General features: G+C 42.6%; 1 long non-coding RNA gene across 1 annotated transcript; it reads right to left on the reverse strand.

The window, feature by feature from the left end:
* Positions 1-6,294: 6,294 nt before the first annotated feature.
* Positions 6,295-22,444, reverse strand: LOC117997431. Its single transcript, XR_004675815.1, has 4 exons — positions 22,317-22,444; positions 15,999-16,158; positions 10,022-10,095; positions 6,295-9,146 (listed from the first exon to the last, which is right to left on the reverse strand). It is a non-coding gene; the product is annotated as an uncharacterized LOC117997431 (long non-coding RNA).
* Between the last annotated feature and the right edge of the window lie 331 nt (positions 22,445-22,775).

A 22,775-nucleotide genomic window follows, 5' to 3' on the forward strand; every position in this document is an offset into this window, starting at 1 on the left:
CAGTTCCAAAGGTGACGTCGACATTGGTCGTTTTAATGATCAGAACCGGCAGAACATGTCAGAATGAAGGAAAAGCAATGGATCCAGAATCTATGATATCCCCTGAGTTTTTTTGCTAGAGGTTCAACACAATATGGACAATAATGAAAGGTCCAAGTGGTGCCAGGGACTTGGAGAAAGTTCCATTGTAGGATGGAACCAAGCCAGAGACCTGGGCTTTTTATCCTACCCACTCCTGATTTTTAATTTTAAAAACTTTTAAACCTACAGAAAAGCTCTAAAAATGGTATAACAAACACCCACGTAACAGTGCCTGGGTGGTTCAGCCGGGTAAGCGTCTGCCTTTGGCTCAGCTCATGATCTCAGGACCCCTCCTCAGTGGGGAGCCTCCTTCTCCCTCTGCCTCTCACTCATGTGCTCTCTCTCGCTCTCTCTCTCAAATAAATAAAATCCTTAAAAAAAAACAAAACCCACATAGTCCTTACTCAGATGCACCAATTGTTACCAAGCACATATTTGCTTTCTCTCCCTCTCTCTCCAATTAAATAATTTTAGCTATTATTTATTTTAAATTGTTATCTCTTTATTTACATCTGAGTCGTTTAAGAGTTTCTTGCAGACATCATAACACTTCACTCACAAAAACTTCAGCCCTCCTGAGAATGAGGACAACCTGCTACAGAACTATACGGTAATTATCATGCCAGGAAAGGGAACACAAACACAATACTGCTGCATAATGTACAGCCCACATTTCAATTTCCCCAGGTGTCCCAAGAATGGCCTTTCTAGCTGGACCAGTGCTCTTTCTAAGAGAGGACATTCCCAAACTTGTGTGTGTGTTGTGCGGTTGTCTGCGACTCAAATAAATTAATGTTCCCCTATCCACTAATACATCAGATGAGAAAAAAGAAATTCACACGAAAAAAAATAATCATAATAAAAAAAAAAAAGAAATTCACACGCCACTAGAAATGAGAAAAAGGAAACAAGAATTTTTTTTTAAGGATCCTTTATAGTTTGTCAAAATATACACATAATACTGGTGCATCAATTTTTAACAGATATAGATCTATCTGTATCGACGATTTAGCTAGCCTTGTTCAGCTTTACTAACTGGAACAAGCCCAGCATTCTAAGAAGTGGGCAGTAATACCTTTAGATTTCTTTTTGATTCTGAATTCGTGGTCTGTGATTCTTCAGCAATATCAACACGTTTAGATTCTGGGTTCCTTGGGGGTTGTAAGCTCGTGGACCATGTTACTATCATCTTTTCATCCCTTGTAATTACGACTGTAACTGGCACATAGTAGAGATTCAATAAACCATTGCAGCTTTTGACTGACAATAAGCCACGTCGAGAGACTGGGAATCAACAGGCAGTGAGATTGCCTGCCTTCTTTGAAATAGAAACCTTGCGCTAGGCAGCAGGTGGTAAAAGCTAGGGCAGGCTATAAACCGTTCTAAAAACAATAGTCCACTCAGTTTCCTTTCGGGCTTGAGGGAAATCCTCACTCCTGGGCCTGTCTAGTGAGGTAAGTGAAAAAGTAAAATGCCTTCTCTCAACATGAGATGAATGCCTTTCTCTATAAAGTCTCCCCAAACCTCCATGGGTCAGGGTCTGCCTGTGGTAAAATGTGACTGCTTATTGGGAAAACGAAGGAAGAAGCAAAGGGGATGTCGTGAAAGGCAACTTCAGTCTTGTATCAGCTTGTCCTGTGAAGGATTACACTGTCGATACCTATAAATAAATCAGAAATCTATGAATCAAATATCTCCAAGCTACCCAAGATATGCCAGTGTGAACATGATGTGTATAAATAAGAAGTAACTTATTGTTTGACCCAAACAAATACATTCTCCTAAAATGATGTGAGTTGGGACACCAGGGTGGCTCAGTCGGTTGAGTGGCTGCCTTCGGCTCAGGTCATGATCCCAGGGTCCTGGAATCAAGCCAGGAGTGGGGTTCCCTGCTCAGTGGGGAGTCTACTTCTCCCTCTCCCGCTGCCCCTACCCACCCTCACCCTCACTCCTCACTAGTGCTCTCTCTCTCTCTCAAATAAATAAATAAAATCTTTTTTTATAATAAATAAATAAATAAATAAATAAATATAAAATGATGTGAGTTGATAACTGAAATTCTTCCATTATAGACATATAGACATTTAGAGGGTTTTTAAAATTCATTCTTTTTCAATTTTCAATTCTTTTTCAATTTTTTCAATTTTTAATTAGGCAAATAACATCTAAGTGCATGAACACTGCAAAAGAAAAAAAAATGCAAACAGTTTAGATTTGAAAGCCCTTTTGGTTTCCTCTCTCTGATTTCTCTGCCTTTCCTTGAAGTGTCTGTTCTCACAGGAATTGTAGATTCCTCTGGTTCTTTCTCTGGACATTTACACAGACATAAGACATAGAGACCTGCCAAACACTGAGGAGAGGACTGGGACCAAACCACATGTGCTATTCTGTCCCTCACTTTTATTTCTTGTACGGATCTTTTTTTACCCAAAACATTTAAAAGGTTATCTGGGCCAATGGTTTGTGACTGGGCTCCCCAGGGCCCCAAGTGTTCTGCAAGGAGCTGGGGGGGGGTGGTCCACACAGGCTGCCCCAAGCAGTAAGGAGGAGCAAACAGAACCGCCCCAAGATTCCCAACCCTCCTCCAGCCAACGGGCCTCCCATTCGATCTACATTTCTTTGTGGATTTCCATAAAAATCTTAATTTTAAAGAAGTTTTTAATGTCTTGCTTTGAGAAAGGTGGTCAGAAGAATTGATCTAGTTCAATTCTTTTGTCTTTGCATTCTGCTAAGAATGAATGTTCCTGAGGAGAGTTAGACATGCAGACTCAGGTTTCATGGGCTTATTTTTTTCTTAAAGCAATTTTAAGGTGAAGGTGGAGAGTAACACCAGATTGCCTCCATTTCCCCAATTTGATCAGTGTTTGGAAGGCTAGTGATGAAGAAGATCAGGAAAGGTGCGGGATGGAGCAGATAACCCATTTTCTTTCTTCTCTGTGAAGGACAATTACCCATGTGTTCATCTTGGGTCTTATCTATCACTGCATATATATTGCTATATATATATCATCCATGAGACCAGGAAATCACCATGTGTGTCTTCAATCTTCTCTGAGTTTTCTTCAAGTCCTGGATTCTAGACCTTTCTGTACCTGGAAAGGTCAACATTGTACCCATGTCCAAAAAATGGGAAAAAAAATATGACCAGACAGGTCTGCTCCAGCTTCTGGGAAACTTCTTTTCTGGCCCAGGTAAGCTGACCATCTGAAAAATCTTTGGATCAAACAGAAGCACAATGAAAACCATTGCTAAAAGGCTAACATATGAGAGGATCCTAGAAGCAAAGTCTCTCCTCTAAATCAAAGTGCCCGGTTACTTGCAAAGGGAACTGGTTGGAGGACAGTCTCCCCAGCTGGAAAACCCAAGCAAGTCGTGGGGTTCCTCCAAAGCTCAATGTCCTCCTCCACGTAATGAAGGTAATAACTACTAATTTCATAAGGTCATCATAAGGAGTAAAGGAGATGTCTAAATTCTAGCAGAGTGCCTGACACATACTGTGATGAGTTGAATTGTGTCCCTCCCAAAACACATAGGCTGAAGTCCTAGTCCCTGGTGCCTCAGAATGTGACCTTATTTGGAAATGGGGTCTTTCCAGATGTAATGGTTAAAACAAGTTCGTACTAGAGCAGGGTGGGCCCTAAATCCTTAATATGACTGGTGTCCTTATAAAGAGCGGAGAGAAACACACAGGGGGAGGACAGCCTGGTGATTATACAGGCAGAATTGGAAATGCTGTGACTGTAAGCCAAGGAGCCCCCAGGGCTTGCCAGCAAACCATCAGAAGCTAGGAGGAGGGAGCACAGCCCCACCAGCACTTTTCCAGACCAGAACTATGAGAGACTACATTTCTGTTATTTTAAGCCACCTGGTTTGTGGTATTTTGTTATGGAAGCGCTGGGAAAGCTAATACATGTAGAAAGCATTCAATAAATATTCGTGTTGTTATTGTAATCCTTTGTTTAAAAATATATACACATATAGGGGCGCCTGGGTGGCTCAGTCAGTTAAGCATCTGACTCTTGATCTCATCTCAGGTCTTGATCTCAGGATTGTGAGTTCAAGCTCTGCACTGGGCTCCATGCTGGCCGTGGAACCTACTATATATATATACACACACACATACATATGTGTATATGTGTATATATATATATGCATGTATAGATTCAATACAATCCTTATCAAAACCCCAATGACATTTTTTTGCAGAAATAGAAAAAAAACCCTTAAAATTGCTATGGAATCAAGGGACTCTGAACTACAAAACCAATCTTGATAAAGAAGAATAAAGTTAGAGGCCTCACACTTCTTAACTGCAAAACATTACAAAGCTACAGTAATAAAATAGTATGGCCCTGGCCTAGACAACACAGAGACCAATAGAGGAAAATAGAGAGCCAGACCTCGAGTATACGGTCAAATGATTTTCAACAAGAGAGCCAAGACCACCCAATGGGGAAAGGTTAGTTTCTCCAACAAAAGATGTTGGAAAAACTGGATATTCACATACAAAAGAATGAAGCCTTACATGATATACAAAAATTAGTTCAAAATGGATTAAAGATTTAAACATCAAGCATTAGACCTAAAACCATGAAACTGCTATACGAAAACAAAAGGGAAAAAGCTTCATGACATTGGATTTGGCCATTTCTGAGGCTCAACCAACTGAGCCACCCAGGCGCCCAGAAGCACAGGCAGCAAAAGCAAAAATGGATAAATAGAACTGTTTCAAACTGAAAAACTTTTACACAACAAAGGAAACCATCAACAGAGTGAAAAGGCAGCCCACCTAATGGGAGAAAATAATTGCAAATCACATATCTGATATGGGGTTAATAGCCAGAATATATAAAGAATTCTTGCAACTCAACAACAATAAAATAAAATTTAAAAAAAAACAAGTAACTCATTAAAAAAAAAAAAAAACGAGCAGAGGACTTGAATAGAGATTTCTCTGAAGAAGATATGCCAACAAACCCATGAAGAGATGCTCAATATCACTAGTCATCAGAGAAATGCAAATGAAAACCGAAATGAGATACACCTTACATCTCATTATGATGGCTACTATCTAAAAAACAAAATCACAGTGTTAGTGAGGATGTAGAGGAAATAGAGCACTCCTGCCCTGTTGGTGGGAGTGTACAATGCATAAAGTGTAACCACTATGGAAAACAGTGTGGAGGTTCTTCCAAAAACTAAAAATAGAATTACTGGGGGCTCCTGAATGGCTCAGTCAGTTGATCGGCCAATTCTTGATTTCAGTTCAGATCATGATCTCAGGGTCTTGGGATTGAACTCCGTGTTAGGCTCCGTGCTCAGGGGGGAGCCTGCTTAAGATTCTCTCTTCCTCTCCCTCTGCCACTGCTCACGCCCTCTCTCTCTCTCAAATAAATAAATCTTAAAAAAAAAATAGGATTACCTTATGATCCAGCAATCCCATTTCTGGGTATATATCCAGAAAATTTGAAAGCAGGATCTCAAAAAGGTATTTGCACATCCAAGTTCATTTCAGCATTATTCACAATAGCCAAGAGGCAGAAACAATCCTAATGTCTACTGATGATGAATGGATAAAGAAAATGTGGTATATTCATACAATGGAATACTATTCTGCCTTTAAAAAGGAAGGAAATCCTGTCACATGCTACAACAAAAATGAACTTTATGGACATTACGCTAAGTAAAATATGCCAAATGCAAAAGGACAAATACTGTATGATTTCATTTATATGAGGTATCTAGAGTAGTCATACTTATAGAAACAGAAAGCAGAATGGTGGTTGCCAGGGGCTGGGAGGAGGGGGAAATGGGGAGTTGTTCAATGAGTATAAAGTTTCAGTTTTGCAAGATAAAAAATTCTAGAGATCACACAACAATGTAAATATAGTAGCATTACTGAACTGTACACTTAAAAACGGTTCAGATGGTGGTTATGTTACGTGCTTTTTACCGCAATTAAATATAAGTGGGTGCATGTAGATACGCACTTACATAAAACCCTATACCTACGTTTTGTGAATCCACCATGATTCCTTAGCAATACTCTTAAATGGGACAGTTTAAGCAAAAATTACTGGAGGTTTGCTGTTTACTTTTTTAACTCAACAAATCAGAATTTTTTTTTTTTAAAGATTTTATTTATTTATTTGACAGAGACAGAGATAGCAAGAGCAGGAACACAAGCAGCAGGAGTGGGAGAGGAGAGCAGGCTTCCCGCTGAGGAGGGAACCCGATGTGGGACTCGATCCCAGGACCCTGGGATCATGACCTGAGCCGAAGGCAGACGCTTAACGACTGAGCCACCCAGGCGCCCACAAATCAGAATTTTAATAAATGATAACATTTAATGTCTAGTGCTATGCCTTCAAAATGTATAAACATTTTGTATAAAGACGATTTATCAGACACTGGTAAAAAGAATAATCCATGAGAAACAATACATTCTGACCATGTTTTAATGATAATATTGGCTAACATTCACTGGACACTGACTCCGTTCCAAGTAGTATTCTTATTTTTATCCCACTGAGTTCTCGCACCAACCCTACGACACGAGCATAACATGGAGGCACTGAGGATTATTGTAATTTGCGCAAGGTCACGCAAGGAGCGGACCCAGGCTTTAAACCCAAGCCAGTTGGTACCAGCATGTACTCTTAGCGCCCCAACTCTGCTGCCTGAAACCATACCCTCTGTCCCTTGCTTCCTCTGTGTGTCCGTGTGGACGGTCTGATGGGAGCCTGAGTGTAAAGTCACCATCCCCCAGACCAGGGGAGCTGAGGACAATGATGAGCTCAAGTTATCACGTCATCACATGGTGTCGTAATCCAGTAAACCCTCCATCTACTGCTGCCCCACCTGCTGCTTCTCTCCTGGTAGTTCCCCGGGGTGCTTGCCTGCGGGACAGGCTGGCCTCACTTCAGATCCCCGAGAAGGCCCAACCCCTCAAGGAAGGCACCTGACCAAAACACGTTCCTGCTGCCTCCGAAGCGGAAGAGCCACTGGGCATCCATGGGCACCTTTTCCTCTTTGCCTTGAACGTTCCGTCTCATCTGTACGTAGCACGTGTCTCATTACGCAGGCAACTGAGTTCTGTCAACAACAAGGTTCCAGAATGCCGTTCCTATTTGTGTCATTCTGCGAAAGAAGTTCCAGAACTATGTTCCTGCACACAGCCCCACAAAAATAGCAATATGTGTATATACATATGTATATACATGTATAAGTACAAGGTAACGTGTTGTAAATAGAGACGTGGAATAGGCAATCGTGTGTTTAGGGAAAGTGAGAAGTATGGCAGACAGAGCCTGGATTGTGGGGCCAGACCGCTCTTCTGGCTTCACCATTTGCTAGTGAGGGGAAGCTCAGGCGAAATAATCACACACACACACACACACACACACACAACACAACACACGCACACACGCACACACGCCCCTAAACAGTCCCTCCCTGACAACAAGATAGTGGCAATGAGGTTGCACAAATCCACAATCGGGACTGGAGGCTTCCATCTGTGAACACCTTGCCCAGAGAAAGGGTCACCCTTTTTCTGACTCCCTTCCAAGATCTTAACCCGAGAGAACCTGACAGTTCTGTCCGCCACTGTCCCTCCCAGGAGCTCAACAAAGCAGCTTGCCCTCCCTGTCTGCCCCGTGGCCCTGTCCCCTCTCCTGGCTGAGGGTTGTGGCGGGCAGACAGGAAAACCGGACCGGAGAATCAGGGGAGAGCCTGTTTGCAGATCAACACCACACAGCTCATGCAAGGGCCCCTTGGAGAAATGGGAAACTGTCAGGAAGGTGGATAGAATAAACCTGATTTTCCATTATTTTTTCAAATAAATGGAGTCCAGTTTGCTTCAACTATAATCCAGGCATAACATTTATATGCGAACATAAAATACTACAGAGCCATAAGTAAAACAATATGTGTGTTCCTGAATAATAGTTATACCACTTGCCAGGAAGACTATATTTTGACCAAATAAAAGATGACCTAAATTTGACTCAGTGGGATGGGATCTACTACACGATTGCTTCTTGAAAAAAAAGGGATAGAGATAGGGGGATTTCGGGAGGGTGGAAGGAAATAGACAAGGAGAACAACAGAGAAACAAGATGAAAAGTTATTATGACTCTGACTTGATTTGAAAGCTCCAATTGTACAAAAAATAAAGGGCATTTAATGTTAAATGTGTAGTGTGTCCCTCCCAAATAAAACCCCGTTTTATATCAGACAATCATATTGCAAAGTCCCGAGTGTGCCGACATCAGACGTAAAGAAGTGAGTTTGCTGCAGTAACAAGGAGATAACCATTGTAAACACTCCACTTTATGATCCATTCCCCCATGTCGTCTTTCATTCACACATAGGATCACTTAACACAAATATGTATTGTGGACTGAATATGCAACAGGCTTGCTAGCAGGACAGGAGTCAGCCCTGCCCTAAGGGAGTTCACAATCCTGTGTGGGAAGGGAACTCAGGACTTGGGCCATTTCCATCCAGGATGGGTAGACCCAAGATGGAAGACATCTCAACACAGGAGGCCGGGTACCACTGCAGAGCCATGCACCAGGACTCCCAAGACCACACAAGGGAGGACGCCGAATGAACCAGAGGGACCAACGTGGATAACGCCGGCGCTAGGTTCTTCAAAAGGAGAAGTAAGTAAGTCAGAGAAAACTGGAAGAGAGCAAAGCAGCAAGTCATCATCCAAATCCCTGACAGTAACAGGTAAAGCTACATTTGTACAGCTCTTACACACATTGTTACATTTGAATAATGCACACACTGTTTCCAGATGCTTTGGTAAGCAAATGCATTCATTAGGACTTAGGTACTTCGTGTGGCTGATGCAACAAAGATCTGAAGTAAGAGGGGCTTAAGCAGGTAGAATTGTATTCTTTCTCACGTCACAGTCCAGGCTGGAGCCATCCAAAGCTATCTGGCAGCTACCCACCCGATGACAACAGTCCTTCTGATTTGCTGCTCCACCATCCCTTTGATGTTGTCCTCAGCCATCTGGTCCAAAGTGGAGCACCTCCATATCTCAATTCCAGCTGGAGGGAAGGGCAGGGTAGTGGTTGGGGGAGACAGGGGCAGACAAAGAAGAGGATGCAACATTCCCTTGTATTAACAGTGCTGCCTGGGGGCCCAGGTGGCTCAGTCGGTTAGGCATCTGCCTTGGGCTCAGGTCATGATCTCATGGGTTATGGGACCGAGCCCCGCGACGGGCTCCCTGCTCAGCGGGGAGCCAGCTTCTCCCTCGGCTCTGTTCCTCTCCTCCCCCCACCGACTGTGCTCTCTCTTTCTCTGTCAAAATAAATAAATAAATTCTTAAAAAAAAAAAAACAAGAGCGCCTGGGTGGCTCAGTCGTTAAGCGTCTGCCTTCAGATCAGGTCATGATCTCAGGGTCCTGGGATCGAGTCCCGCATCGGGCTCCCTGCTCAGTGGGGAGTCTGCTTCTCCCTCTCCCACTCCCCCTGCTTGTATTCGCTCTCTCACTGTCTCTATCAAATAAATAAATAAAATCTTTTTTAAAATTTTAAAAAAATAAAAATAAAAAAACAGTGCTGCCTGAAACTGCACACATCATTTCTCCCCAAACCCCATTGGTCAGAACTTGGCCACATGACAGTACCTGGCTACAAGGAAGCTGGAACATGGTCTTTATTCAGGACAGCCATGAACACAGCTAAGAAGAAGAAAGGGAGGTGGGTAGGAGATGGAAACTGGCCATCTCTGCCAGGAGGCAGGAACCCTCCCCTTCCTCTCATCCTATCTGAGGCAGCCACAGATTTTAAAGGGCTTCCCAGGAAACCACTGGAGAATTTGATATATCCATATGCACAGGCACACACACAAATGTAATACATAGTTAGTCATAAGTTTTTCATTTAAGAAAAAAAAAAGATAAAGACTATAGAACCTTACATCAGAAGATACTGTAGATGAGACTCAAGACTGTGGCCAAGAGGTTGGAGCAGGCTCCCTCCATAGACATATACCTAAGAGAACACGCAGAGTCTAGGAATCACATGAAGAGGTGGGTGGGCCCCCCCATCGCCCCTCTCCTGACTCCTTCCCCTGCAACATTTCTTCCCCTTATTACCACCTGTCTCATTGAACCAAAACATGACCAAATGCATCGCCCTGGTAATGAGAGCATGCATGATCATGTTAGGATGTGCAAGCGATGGTAGAGCTAAAAGTACTTTATTTACTATTAGGGCCAAAAGAACCAGTCTACTCCCAGCTCTATGATCAATGAGTTAAATGAACTTGAGCAAGGTATGTAAGCCCATTTGTGCATCAATTTCCTCAATAACAAATGGAGATCGAAAGACCTGCCATAGCTTCTTCATAGGCTTCTAGAAGGAACCAGCAAAATGGAATGTGTGTGTTTTCTATTGCTGCATAACAAGACACCATAATTTTCTGGCTTAAAACATCATCCATTTATAATCTCATCATTTCTAGAGGCCAGAAGTCTGGACACGGAGTAACTAGATCCTCTACTCAGGGTCTCACTGGGCTGAAATCAAGGTGTCAGCTAGGGCTGCGTTCTCATCTAGGGCTTGGTTCTCTTCCAAGCTCACAGGTTATTAGCAGTAATTCATTTCCTTGTGAGTGTAGGACTAAGGTCCCTATTTTCCTCCCAGCTGTCAGCCCAGGACCACTGTCAGGCACTGGAGGTTGTCCACAATTCCTTGCCATGAGGCCCCGTTGGCCGGCATCAATGTCATGGGCAGGGGTGGGGGGTGGGGGGTCAGAACAGGGATGTTTGTTTCTTCCTCTTCTACAACTAGCCAGAAAGAAGTCTGCTTTAAAAGGACTTGTATAAGGGGCGCCTGGGTGGCTCAGATGGTTAAGCGTCTGCCTTCAGCTCAGGTCATGATCCCAGGGTCCTGGGATCGAGTCCCGCATCGGGCTCCCTGCTCCTTGGGAGCCTGCTTCTCCCTCTGCCTCTCTCTCTCTCTGTCTCTGTCTCTCATGAATAAATAAATAAAATCTTTAAAAAAAAAAAAAAGGACTTGTATAATTAGGTCAGTCCCCCTGGAAACCTCCCTATCTTAAAGTCAACTGATATGGCACCTTAGTTATCTGCAAAATCTTTTCACAGGATTACCTAGACTAGTGTTTGAGTGAATAATTGGGAAATGGTGTGTATATACCAAGGGCCAAAATCTTAGAGAGCTGTCCTAAGATTGTGCCCTTTGGCCCTGAAAGATTCACATCCTTCCCAATTGCAAATGACATTCACACCCCACCAAGGTTCCAAAGGGTCTCAACCCACTAAATCATTAGTGGTTTTTTAATAAAAGCAAACCTTGGGGGTGTCTGGGTGACTCAGTCAGTTAAGCATCTGCCTTCGGCTCGGGTCACGATCTCAGCGTCCTGGGAATGAGCCCTGGGTTGGGCTCCCTGCTAAGCGGGAAGTCTGCTTCTCCCTCTCCTTCTGTCCCTCCCCCCACTGGTGCTTGCTCTCTCTCTCTGTCTCTCAAACAAGTTAAGAGAAATCTTTAAAAAAGAAGAAGAAGAAGAAGTAAATCTTGTTTCTTTGTGGATCTAAGTATTCAGCTACAGCTTTCTTGCATTTTCCAAGCTGACATCACATACCCTGCGTGCTTGACTCCTTTCCGTAATGCAAGCATTCTTGCTATACTTCTTATTCCTACATCTGGTTTTCTCCAAGGATGCTGCAAGGTAGCTCCTCATTCTCTCTACTTTTCCTAAGTTGAGTGTGTTCCAAGTGATATTCTTCTGTTGGCATCTGTTTAAACTGGCTGGGATAACAGACTTTGCTATCTGTTTTTTTTTTCCTTCCTCTGGCATGCTTTTCATTCACCAGGAAGCAAATATGGTATCATGGCAAGAGTAAGGACTTAGGAGTCAGGCAAATGTAGATTCAGATTTTCTCTCCAACACTTTTTTTTTTTTAAGTAAGCATTAAGTCCAACGTGGGGCTTGAGCTCACAACCCCAAGATCAAGAGTCACATGCTCCACCAACTGAGCAGACAGGCACCCCTCTCCAACACTTTTTAACTGAATGTTACTTAGCCTCTCTGAATCCCAACTTCCTCCTCTATACATTTGGGATGCTACCTACCACACAGGGCTGTGGGGAGAATTAAGTGACACGATATTCATGAGATTAAGTGATACAACAGGGGTGCCTGGGTGGCTCAGTTGGTTAAGCATCCAACTCTTGGTTTCAGCTTAGGGTATGATCTCAAGGTCATGAGATCGAGCCCCATGTCACTCTGTGCTCAGCATGGAGTCTCCTTGAGATTCTCTCTCCTTCTCCTTTTGCTCCTCCCCCAACTCTCTCTCTCTCAAGTAAATAAATAAATAAATCTTCTTTAAAAAATGATACAACAGGGGCTCCTGGGTGGCTCAGTTGGTTAAGCGACTGCCTTCAGCTCAGGTCATGATCCTGGAGTCCTGGGATCGAGTCCCGCATCGGGCTCCCTGCTCAGTGGGGAGTCTGCTTCTCCCTCTGACCCTCCCCCCCCATGCTCTCTCTCTCTATCTCATTCTCTCTCTCAAATAAATAAATAAAATCTTTAAAAAATAAAATAACATAAATAGAAAATGATACAACAATTGTAGCATATAGCAGCTGTGAATTCCAGACCCTTCCACTCTTTCCCCTCTCCTACCTCACATCTTTACCTTCCTCCCTTCTATCTGCATCACAGAGCCTTGTCATTTCATCCAACCGTATTCCAACATGGTAAGTGGGTTTTGATAACAACCAATCATTTCCATGCCGGGCTATTATGGCGATAATGCTGTCCACTCATTGTCCTGACACCAGTTTTTGTAGTTCGCTTTCAAAATGTGCTTGGACTGTGTTCTTGCATACTGTTACGACGCTCGAACAATTTATCTTCCTTTGAAAAAGGAGTCTGGTCTTGAAAGTGTTCCAGGTCTATCCCTTATAGAGATGCTTAGGATAAAAGAAGGATTAATGGTCAAAAGTAACTTAACTAAGGAACTGAGGTTGCCCAGAGGGAAATGTTAAGGACTGCCAGGCACAAGCAAGCACTTTCTGGCAAAGTCCAGAAAGTGCTGAAATAAAAGGGTTAGGAGTCATTTACTTAAAGAAAGGTCTCCAAGGCAAAATATTGGGAGTCTGGTTCAGCCATCACAATGAGCTATGATATGTATAAGACAGGGATTTAACATGGGAATGAGTGCCGAAAGCATGATTCCAACTTGGTGATTTTTACAAACATGATGTTGGTCACATCAGAAAGGTTTCTGAAGCAAGTCTCCTTGGGGTGCCTGGGTAGCTCAGTCGGTTAAGTGTCTGCCTTCAGCTCAGCTCAGGATCTCAGGGTCTTGGGATCGAGCCCCACGTCGGGGTCCCTGCTTATCAGGGAGTCTACTTCTCCCTCTGCCCCTCACCCTGCTCGTGCTCTCTCTCAAATAAATAAATAAAATCTTTTTTAAAAAAAGAAGCAAGTCTCCTTAACACTTCTAGGTTCAAACAAACAGCAGAACATGGACACAAACACCATTTCTGGAAAAAAAAAAAAGACTAGAATGGTCAACTGGGGGTCTCCAAATCCCCCCCTCCATAGCTCAGGTGCCTTCTTCATCATGCTGCTATTAACAAGGATATAGAGGAAAGGATCGTACTTGCACTAAGTCCTAAAGGTTAAGGCAGAGAGAATTCATCAGCTCCGGGGGGTCATGCCAACGTGCCTTCAGTAAAAAGGCCAATCTATAAATCATTAGGATGATACAAGAAAGCTACTGTATTTGTTCAGTTTTGTAGGCAGAAAGCTTGCATTTGCATTTGCCAAATACTTTACAACCATTTTTTCTGGGAGGTCACTGAACAACCTATCTCCATTCTGCAAGTAAGGAAGCAATGAGCCATGGAGGCTCTTTGGAAGTCAGTAGCAGGCTAATGTGAGAAGCCTCCACCCAGCTCTCCCATCAATGCTCCTTCTAGTGAACCACTTTGCCTGGTAGCACGAATGCTCTTAATCTGACATAAACCAAGGGCATAAATTTAAAATCTGCACCGAAGCAAAACTGACCTCAGTGAATTACAACTTGGACCTTCCTTTGCTTCCCACTGTATCATAGGACTATGTAACTGACATCAAGTGTGTCAGTCAGGGTACCCTCACAGTTGCTGTAACAAGGGGGCCCAACAAACAGTGGTGTAAACAAAGACAGAATGTTGCTTTTTGTTGCATGTGGTAACAGTCTAGAGTTAGTTAGAGCAGCTCTGCTATCCTCAATATGTGGTTTCCTCCTTGTGATGAGAAGTGTCTCTGTCAGTACCACCTTCCCAACCAGTGGGAAAGGAATGGAAAATGGGGCACAATACCAAAGTGGTACCCCCTCACTTTCTCTCACATCCCATTGGCCAGAACAGCCACTCGGCAGTACCACACTGCAAGGGGGTGCTGGAAAATGTAGTCCGCTCAGGTAGCTTAATGCCCAGCAAAAACTTGGGAGTTGTGGAAGGAAGAGAAGAATGAATATTGGCAGAGAAGTAGTGGTCATTGTCTCACTACACTTCAGAGACCAAGCTTTACAATTCTCAGACCCAGTGTTTTGTCTCCTCTGCCCTAGTTAGGGAAAACTTTACAGAGGAATGTCAACCCTGAATTGAGTGAGAAGGACTCTGGTATAAGGAGAGAGGCCTGATAGCAGGACCCAGATGAGCTGAGTTCTGGTAACTACTCTGTCATATATTAGCTAGGAGATCTCGGGCAAGTCATTTAAATTCTGAGTCTCAGCTCCCTCACCTATAAAATTAAAAATGGGGCCAGGTGATATCTGAGGTCACCTCTAGACTTTACACTTGATGATGTCAGAGTAGACAATATGACAGGGTAGACCATGTAATATAACATATATCCTCAAGTTGACCAACAAATGACCAGAACTCACATCATGACAAGTTTTTGGTATTAAATGGAATATACAAAATGGGTCCACTTTATAAAAATCATTGCACGATTTAGTACGTAAATGAGTCTCACGTGTTCATAAAGTTTTAATCTTATAGAAATATTTACCAATTCTACTTATAAGTTTAAAGATATAGAGATCCATTTTTCCTATACAAATTTCCAGCTACCGTCAATAAAGAAATGGGAATATCTGTGTAATTCTAATGGATCGCTATCCAATTTCAGATATAAGCATAAATTACCACAAATACCTCACCAAAGGTCAACACAAAGCATATTAAGTACTTTAGGCTACACTGATCTTCATGGTTAGTTCAAATATGTTTTACATATACTTTCCTCAGTTATGTTCATATAAATATCTCCCATTAGTGTGGAAAGTATGGAAGTCTGGCTTCTGGAAATAGGAGATAACTGAGCCAGAATTCCCTATAGAGCCTGCTGAACATTTTAAAAATAAATACTCTTACCCATCAACAATCGTCATCCCTTGAATGCCATTCAAAGCTAATTTTATTGAATACAATGGATGATGAAGCTGATGGTGGTAAGATGTGCCCAACAAAGCTGCTGTTTTTGTATAAATAGTAAAATGGCTCTGAACGATTTCTGACTGCAAAATTAATGGAAGTATTATGTTGCCTTCCAAAGTGACTACTTTGGAAGGCAAAAGCATATATATGTTGTTCTGTCTAATTTGATTACTTATAAATCCTGTTGCTTTAGAATTAGATAATTACATGTTGTAGGAAAAGAGTGCTTCTCAAGGGCTGGCCCATTTGCTAACCACTTTTATGTGGATTTATCATCTCAACTTCATGAAGGTTGAAAAGGTCTGTCTCCACCCGCTCTGGCAGAATCTGAAAGTTGCCTACCCAACATCCATCTCCCTTTCTTCCTTAGAAGAAAGCCCCTATGTTATGTGAAACTTCACATGCCCAATGAAAGCACTAATTTACCAGCTTACCTTGCAATTAGCAGCGGCCAATGGGATGAAAAACAGAAGTTGGTAAGTGAAGCTTGCAGAAAGGAAGGGGGACAGGTTGATGGCATGTACCCCTTTGTCCTTTTCCATTTCTCCCTCGGTCAGGAATTTGGGTGAGATGGCTGGAGCACCAACTTTCATCCTGTCATTTATGTATGGGAACCACAGATTAAAGATGGTAGAGGATGAAGATGAAAGAAACCTAGGTCTCTGGTAAAATCATGGAGCTATCATCCTAGCCTATGCCTGTCTACCACCAGACTTATTTTATACAAGAGAAAGATAAACTCATAGGTGACTATGACACTATTATTTGGGATGTTTTGGTTTGTACCCTTGAACCTAATCCTAACTGATATACCTTTACTCATTCTTACATATAAGAGAATTGAGGCTGAGGGTAGCTTGTCTAAAGCCCAACAGCTAGGCAAATAGAGGTCCAGAATTCAAATCACGTAATTTGACTTCAGAAACTCATACTTCTCAGGACCCACATAGGCTTTAGTTTACCGATTAAGAAAGAAAGACACAATGTTTGTCCATTCGCTTTTATTTAGCTCCCACACAATGCTATAAAATCACATAAGTGACAGAAAGTAGACTCCCTATTAATCCACTGCACTAAGACTATGGATTGCTGAATAATGAAGCATATAATTTATCTGCTGCATAAGTTAATGAAACTGATGTAAAGAACAGCACTTAGGGCGCCTGGGTGGCTCAGTTGGTTGGGTGACTGCCTTCGGCTCAGGTCATGATCCTGGAGTCCCGGGATCGAGTCCCGCATCAGGCTCCCTGCTCGGCGGGGAGTCTGCTTCTCCCTCCGACCCTCCTCCCTCTCATGCTCTCTGTCTCTCATTCTCTCTCTCTCAAATAAATAAATAAAATCTTTAAAAAAAAAAAAAAAGAACAGCACTTAATGATGAAAGTCAACTCTCCTCCCATACCAGGGTTCAAAATGACTTTTCAGGAGGCAACTCCAACCCAGCTAGCCCCTACGTCCCCCTCCAAAGGAATGCATGACTATGCACAAAGCCTTTTTACCAATCCGGGTCACATCCAGTCTCATGTATGGTTTCTTTTCTTCCTTTTTTTTTTTTTTAAGATTATTTATATATTTGAGAAAGAGCAAGAGAGAGAGAGCATGAGCAGGGAGAGGGGCAGAGGGAGAAGGAGAGGCAGACTCCCTGCTGAATGAGGAGCCCAACATGGGGCTCGATCCCAGGACCCCGGGATCATGACCTGAGCTGAAGGCAGACGCTTAGTGACTGAGCCACCCAGGCATTCCCTCATGGATGGTTTCAATGCCCAAGTGAAATGAAGTTCTACAGGATCTACCATAATTCATTATACTGATGAGCATGAACCCCATTAAAATTAAGGTGCATAATTGCACAGGAAAAGTGGCCATACTGCAATGTGAACCATTCTCTCTCCAGAAGAAGTGATAATTGACATAGGCCACCACCTAATCACCAAAGTTCGCAGCTCCTGTCAGGCAGCCCTCTCCCCAGAGCTGTCTCAGTCCAGGTTCTGGCAACCACTCCTGTATCTCACTCTTCCCATCCCAGGAGTCACAGAAGCTCCCCACAGGTTATCTACCCTGGCATACTGCACTGTCCCTAAGAGTTCCCCTTCATCTTATCCTGCAATTCCTTTACAAAACTATCCTTACGTGACCCAGTTGGAGCATGCCTTTCTTTTCCTGCCTGGGCTCCCCAATAACTTTTGAGCAGGTGCAAATAGGTATATGGAAGTCCTGAGTGCCCTTGGAATGACAGTAATGTGACTTGCAGGAGTTCCAGCAGAACCCTCACCCCCCACATGGCAGGACTAGCCACTCAACTTCTCTGCACCTTGACCTTCCCCTTGATGAAACGAAGGGCCTAGATGGTCCCCAGGATCTGCCTAGATATAACATCGTCCCAGGGATCTCCTCCATCTTCCCTGACCTCCCCCCCTCCATTCCCTGTTACTACTTCTTCTCCTTCCATGCACACTCCATTCCCATCATCCATACCACACAAATCCCAAGTGTCAGCTCAACTGATGATCAAGAATAAAGGACAAGGGCGTCTGGGTGGCTCAGTTGGTTGAGCAACTGACTCTTGGTTGAGCATCAGTTCATGATCTCAGAGTCAAGGGATCAAGCCCTGGGCCAGGCTTCGTGCTCAGCAGGGAGTCTGCTTGGGGATTTCTTTCCTCCCTCTGCCCCTCTCCCCTGCTGGCTCCCGCTCTCTCCAAAATAAATAAGTAAATCTTAAAAAAATAAAACAGAATAAAGGACAATAAAGTTAGAAAGGAAATAAAGAAATCATTTATTTCTTCTCTCCCCATGCATCTTAATCTTAGAACCACTGCAAAATCAGACTCACTAAATTCCATTTAAAATCTTAATATGGATTTAAAACTATTTGGCAATGTGGTGACTGGCATACATTACAACTTCATAGTTAAACAGCTCGGGTTAAAATTGCCTTTGAATATTGATGTGCCCAAGGTTAAGGAATTATAAGTAGGTCCTCGGTCAGCTAATTCTAAAACAATCCACCCCGGACTTCTGTTAGCATTTAATCATTGCAAAACGGCAACAAATGCAGAACAATGTTGGAATCTGGTGTCCAGAAAAGAATTCAGCCAATTTATTATTGTCAAGCACTTATGCAACTCGAGCCTTGGAAAAAACAGAGCTCTGAGCCATCTTCCATTTCCAATTGTGTAAACCACAAAATCAGCAGCTCCCAAGAGTATCCATAAATGTAATCCCCAATTTTCCAACTTAAAGTTGGGGGTATACTTCAATCACACAGGTAAGGCTGATTCTCAGACTGGGATGGAAATGGGCACAGGGTAGTCTAGGGTCAGACCTTGCTCTGCAACCTTCTGCTCATGGGAACTGGGGCAAGTTTCAGGAGTTCTGAGCCTCAGTGTCCTCACTCATAAAGTAAGGAGAAAAATGCATATCTAATCCAACAATCCCACTTCTGGGCATATACTCAAAAGAACTGAAAGTAGGTCTCGAACATATGGATACCCATGATCATAGCAGCACTATTCACAATAGCTAAGAGGTGGAAGCACCCAAAGGTCCATCAATGGATGAATGGATGAGCAAAATGTGGTGTGGCGGTATAATGGAATATAACTCAGCCTTAAAAAGGAAGGAAATCCTGTCACGTGCTATAGGATGAAACTTGAGGACATTATGCTAAGTGAAACAAGGCAGTCACAAAGGACAAACAGTGGAATGGCTAAGTGGCTTGGTTGGTTAAACATCTGCCTTCGGCTCAGGTCATGATCCCAGAGTCCTGGGATCGAGTCCCACATCAGGCTCCCTGCTCAGTGGGGAACCTGATTCTCCTGCCTGCAGCTCCCCCTGCTTGTGTGCTCTCTCTCTCACACACACACGTTAAAAAAAAAAAAAATAGAACAAATAATGTATGACTCTACTTTTATGAGGTACCTAGAATAGTCAAATTCATAGAGTTGAAGAGTAGAGTAGTGGTTGCCAAGGACTGGGGGGTGGGGGGAGGAGGAAAAGTTTTGCAAGAAGAAAAAGTTCTGGAGATCTGTTTCACAATATAAATACACTTAACACTACTGAACTGTGCATTTAGAAATGGTCAAAATGGTAAATTTTATGTTATGTAGTTTCTACCAGGGTAGAAAAAAATGCTCACTTCATTTAATCTTTGAGAGAATTAAATGATAAAAGTAAAAATGCCCGGCACACAGGTGATGCTCAATAAATGTGATGTCTTCTCCTTCCTCCACCTCACTGGAGTGGCTTGTAAATTATTTAAAACCTTAAAGAGAACCCCAGCACCCAAAACATATGGATATGGGTAGGAAAGGGAGTCAAACTCCATCTCAATTTCCTGCCTCCCCCCCTTTCCTCTTTCAATTCTTTGAGCCCAGGCCAGGTCACTCTCCAAAACAAAGCCTCAGGCAAACAACTCTGGACAGTCTGCCACCCACTTAGAACATGTTTGGCATCTGTCACCTAATACCCCAGACCTCATCTCTGGGACCCCTGGAGCATACCCCAGGAGTTTCCTCTCTTTCATCTAGAGACAGAGGCCCTGAGACGTTCCTTCTCTGCTCTTCATATATTTTGAAAAAGTAGCAGTCTATTCATTCAGTCCTGCAAGTAATAGCAGGTGCCCTCACCATGCCAGGCAGGGTTCTAGGCACTTGGGGTACAGCAGTAAACAAAAGAAATGAGGTACTTCCTTTCGCAATGCTTGTCTTCTATTAGCCTTCTTTCAGGGCTCATACAATTTATCAATTCTCATCTCTGTGCCTCTGACCATACTGCCTGAAAGTCCCTCCTTGCCTCTCCTTCCCATTCAAATAGTAACCCATCTGTTTAGGGTCCAGCTCAAGTCCGAGCTCCTCCTTACTGTTCTTCAAGTTCCTCTGATCTTGCTCTGAGTTTTCCTTTCCCTAACAGTCCTGGTACCTGGAGCCTACCCCACATCATTCAGTGCTAAGTTACACTGCTTTCTTCTTTCTTTTTTCTTTAAAAAAAAATTTTTTTAAGTAGGTTGCACACCCAACGTGGGGCTTGAACTCACAACCCTGAGATCAAGAGTTGCATGCTCCACCCACTGAGCCAGCCACACTGCTTTTTTTAAATGCAGATTGAGATTTAATCTTGTTTCCTAGCTGGATTACGGCCCCCTATTGGTCAAGGCCATCTTCATTTGTCCCCTCACCCCCTCCCACCTCATAGGACCTAGCACATAGTATTTGCCCAAGAATCACACTCCTTAGCTTCTTGAATCTTTGGGTGTGATGTGAAACATGTCTTCTTCGTGCCAGGGTGGTACAGCAATCTGTTCACTGGAGCTGTGTCTATAAATTCCTGCTTTCTTAAAAGTATATCTAATTCAATATGCCAAAATAACTTCTATTGGAAGTATAATTTATGGGATACGGTTAAATATACATGTTTAAAAGAACATCTGTATTGAATTTTCCCCCAAAAAATCCAATGAATATTTTATACTTAATCAGTGGCACTGTCAACTGATTTTTTTTTTTTTTTAAAGCTTTTATATGTCTAGTACTATGTGTAGGAAAGGAAAAATTTCCTCTACCCTCTTAGGTTCTGTGCCTGGGACCTAAAAATTAAACTGACAAAAGACAGATTAACAAAAGAAAAGGTTTGTTTTATATGCACACGGGAGGTCCCACAGAAAAGAAATGGAAATTTCAAAGGAGCAGTTAGCCCTGGACACTTACACACCATTTTAACAAGGACAATAAATTGTGGAGAAGTAATTACACAAGAGAAGGATGGACAAATTGGAGCTTCTAGGGGTGGTAAATTGTGGGAAGGTAAATATATAGTGGAAACTACTGGAAGATAAGAATTATTTAGTAAGGTTTGTTATGCAGACTCAAGTAGTGCCTTCTCCAATGATGAGAATCTTCTCTAGTGACTGAGAGTCATTGTCCTCTTGCAAATACGGGAGGAGACACCCTTACAAATGAAAATGTATGTTACATTTACAAAGCAAAATTTATACCCAGCTTTGAGACAGAAAGGGGAAGAGAGTTAATTGCCTTCAACTCAAAATAATCTTTATGCCAAAGTAGCAATATTGTGGGATGGCATACTTTGGGATGAGGGGAACTGGGAGTGACAGAAGATTAGGCAAGACAACAGATTTGTCAACAGATTTAGGAAATGTTCACATAACTGCATGGAGCATTGTAAACCAGGGGCGCCTGGGTGGCTCAGTCGGTTGAGCATCTGACTCTTGATTTCGGCTCAGGTCATGATCTTAGAGTTGTGAGATTAAGCCTCGTGTCAGGCTCCACACTGGATGTGGAGCCTGCTTAAGATTCTCTCTCTCCCTCTGCCCACCCCACCTCCCTACCTATCCCCCAACCCCCCACCCCCCACCCCTGTGCTCTCTCTCTCTCTCTTAAAAAAATAATAATAAAAGGAGTTGTAAACCATTATTTAAAACTAACTTCCTTCAATTCTTGAAGTTTAGTTTGAATGCATATTTATTTTTTTGTTCTGAGTCTTTTTGAGGAGGAGGCAAAAAGAACAACTTGACCCATAGTGGTAATGATGCATAACAGCAAAAAAATAACTCCAAGGAAACACCTCAGGCATGAATATCTATGTGCAATTATGCAATAAACAATCTTCCATTATCTATGGAAGATACAAACTATATATCTTCAACAAAACAAGAAATTACAAAATCAATAATAATATTGTCACTTTGAGTAATGTTTCACTACCTAATTCTAGAAAAGAAGAAGTAAATGTGCCCTTACCTTTTGACATCCTCCCTTTCAATGTAGGACGTAGAGAACACTAGGCTGAGAATCAAGACTTATTTTCTACATCAGTGTTGTCCAATAGGAACATATACTGGGAACCATATACGTAATTTTCAATTTTCTGGTAGCTGCAATAAAATAAAAAGAAACAGATTAAACTAATTTTAGCCCATTGTATCCAAAATTCATCATTTCTGCATGTAGTGAGTATAATTATTGAGATATTTTCTATCTTTTTCATGCATGGAGAAAAAGATTTTTCAAAATCCAAGTATATTTATATTCACAGCACATCCCAATTAGGACTAGCGCCATTTCAAGTGCTCAGTAGCCACATGTGTCTGGGGGCTACTGAACTAAACAGCTCTGCTCTAGATTCTGACCTTTGGGGAACCAGCTACACAACCTTGGATTTAACCTCCCTGTTCCTAAGTTCCCTCCCCTTTAAATTGA

This window comes from Mirounga leonina, unplaced genomic scaffold, assembly GCF_011800145.1.
Source record: "Mirounga leonina isolate KUSES-001 unplaced genomic scaffold, KU_Mleo_1.0 Mir_366, whole genome shotgun sequence".
Taxonomy (NCBI): Eukaryota; Metazoa; Chordata; class Mammalia; order Carnivora; family Phocidae; genus Mirounga; species Mirounga leonina.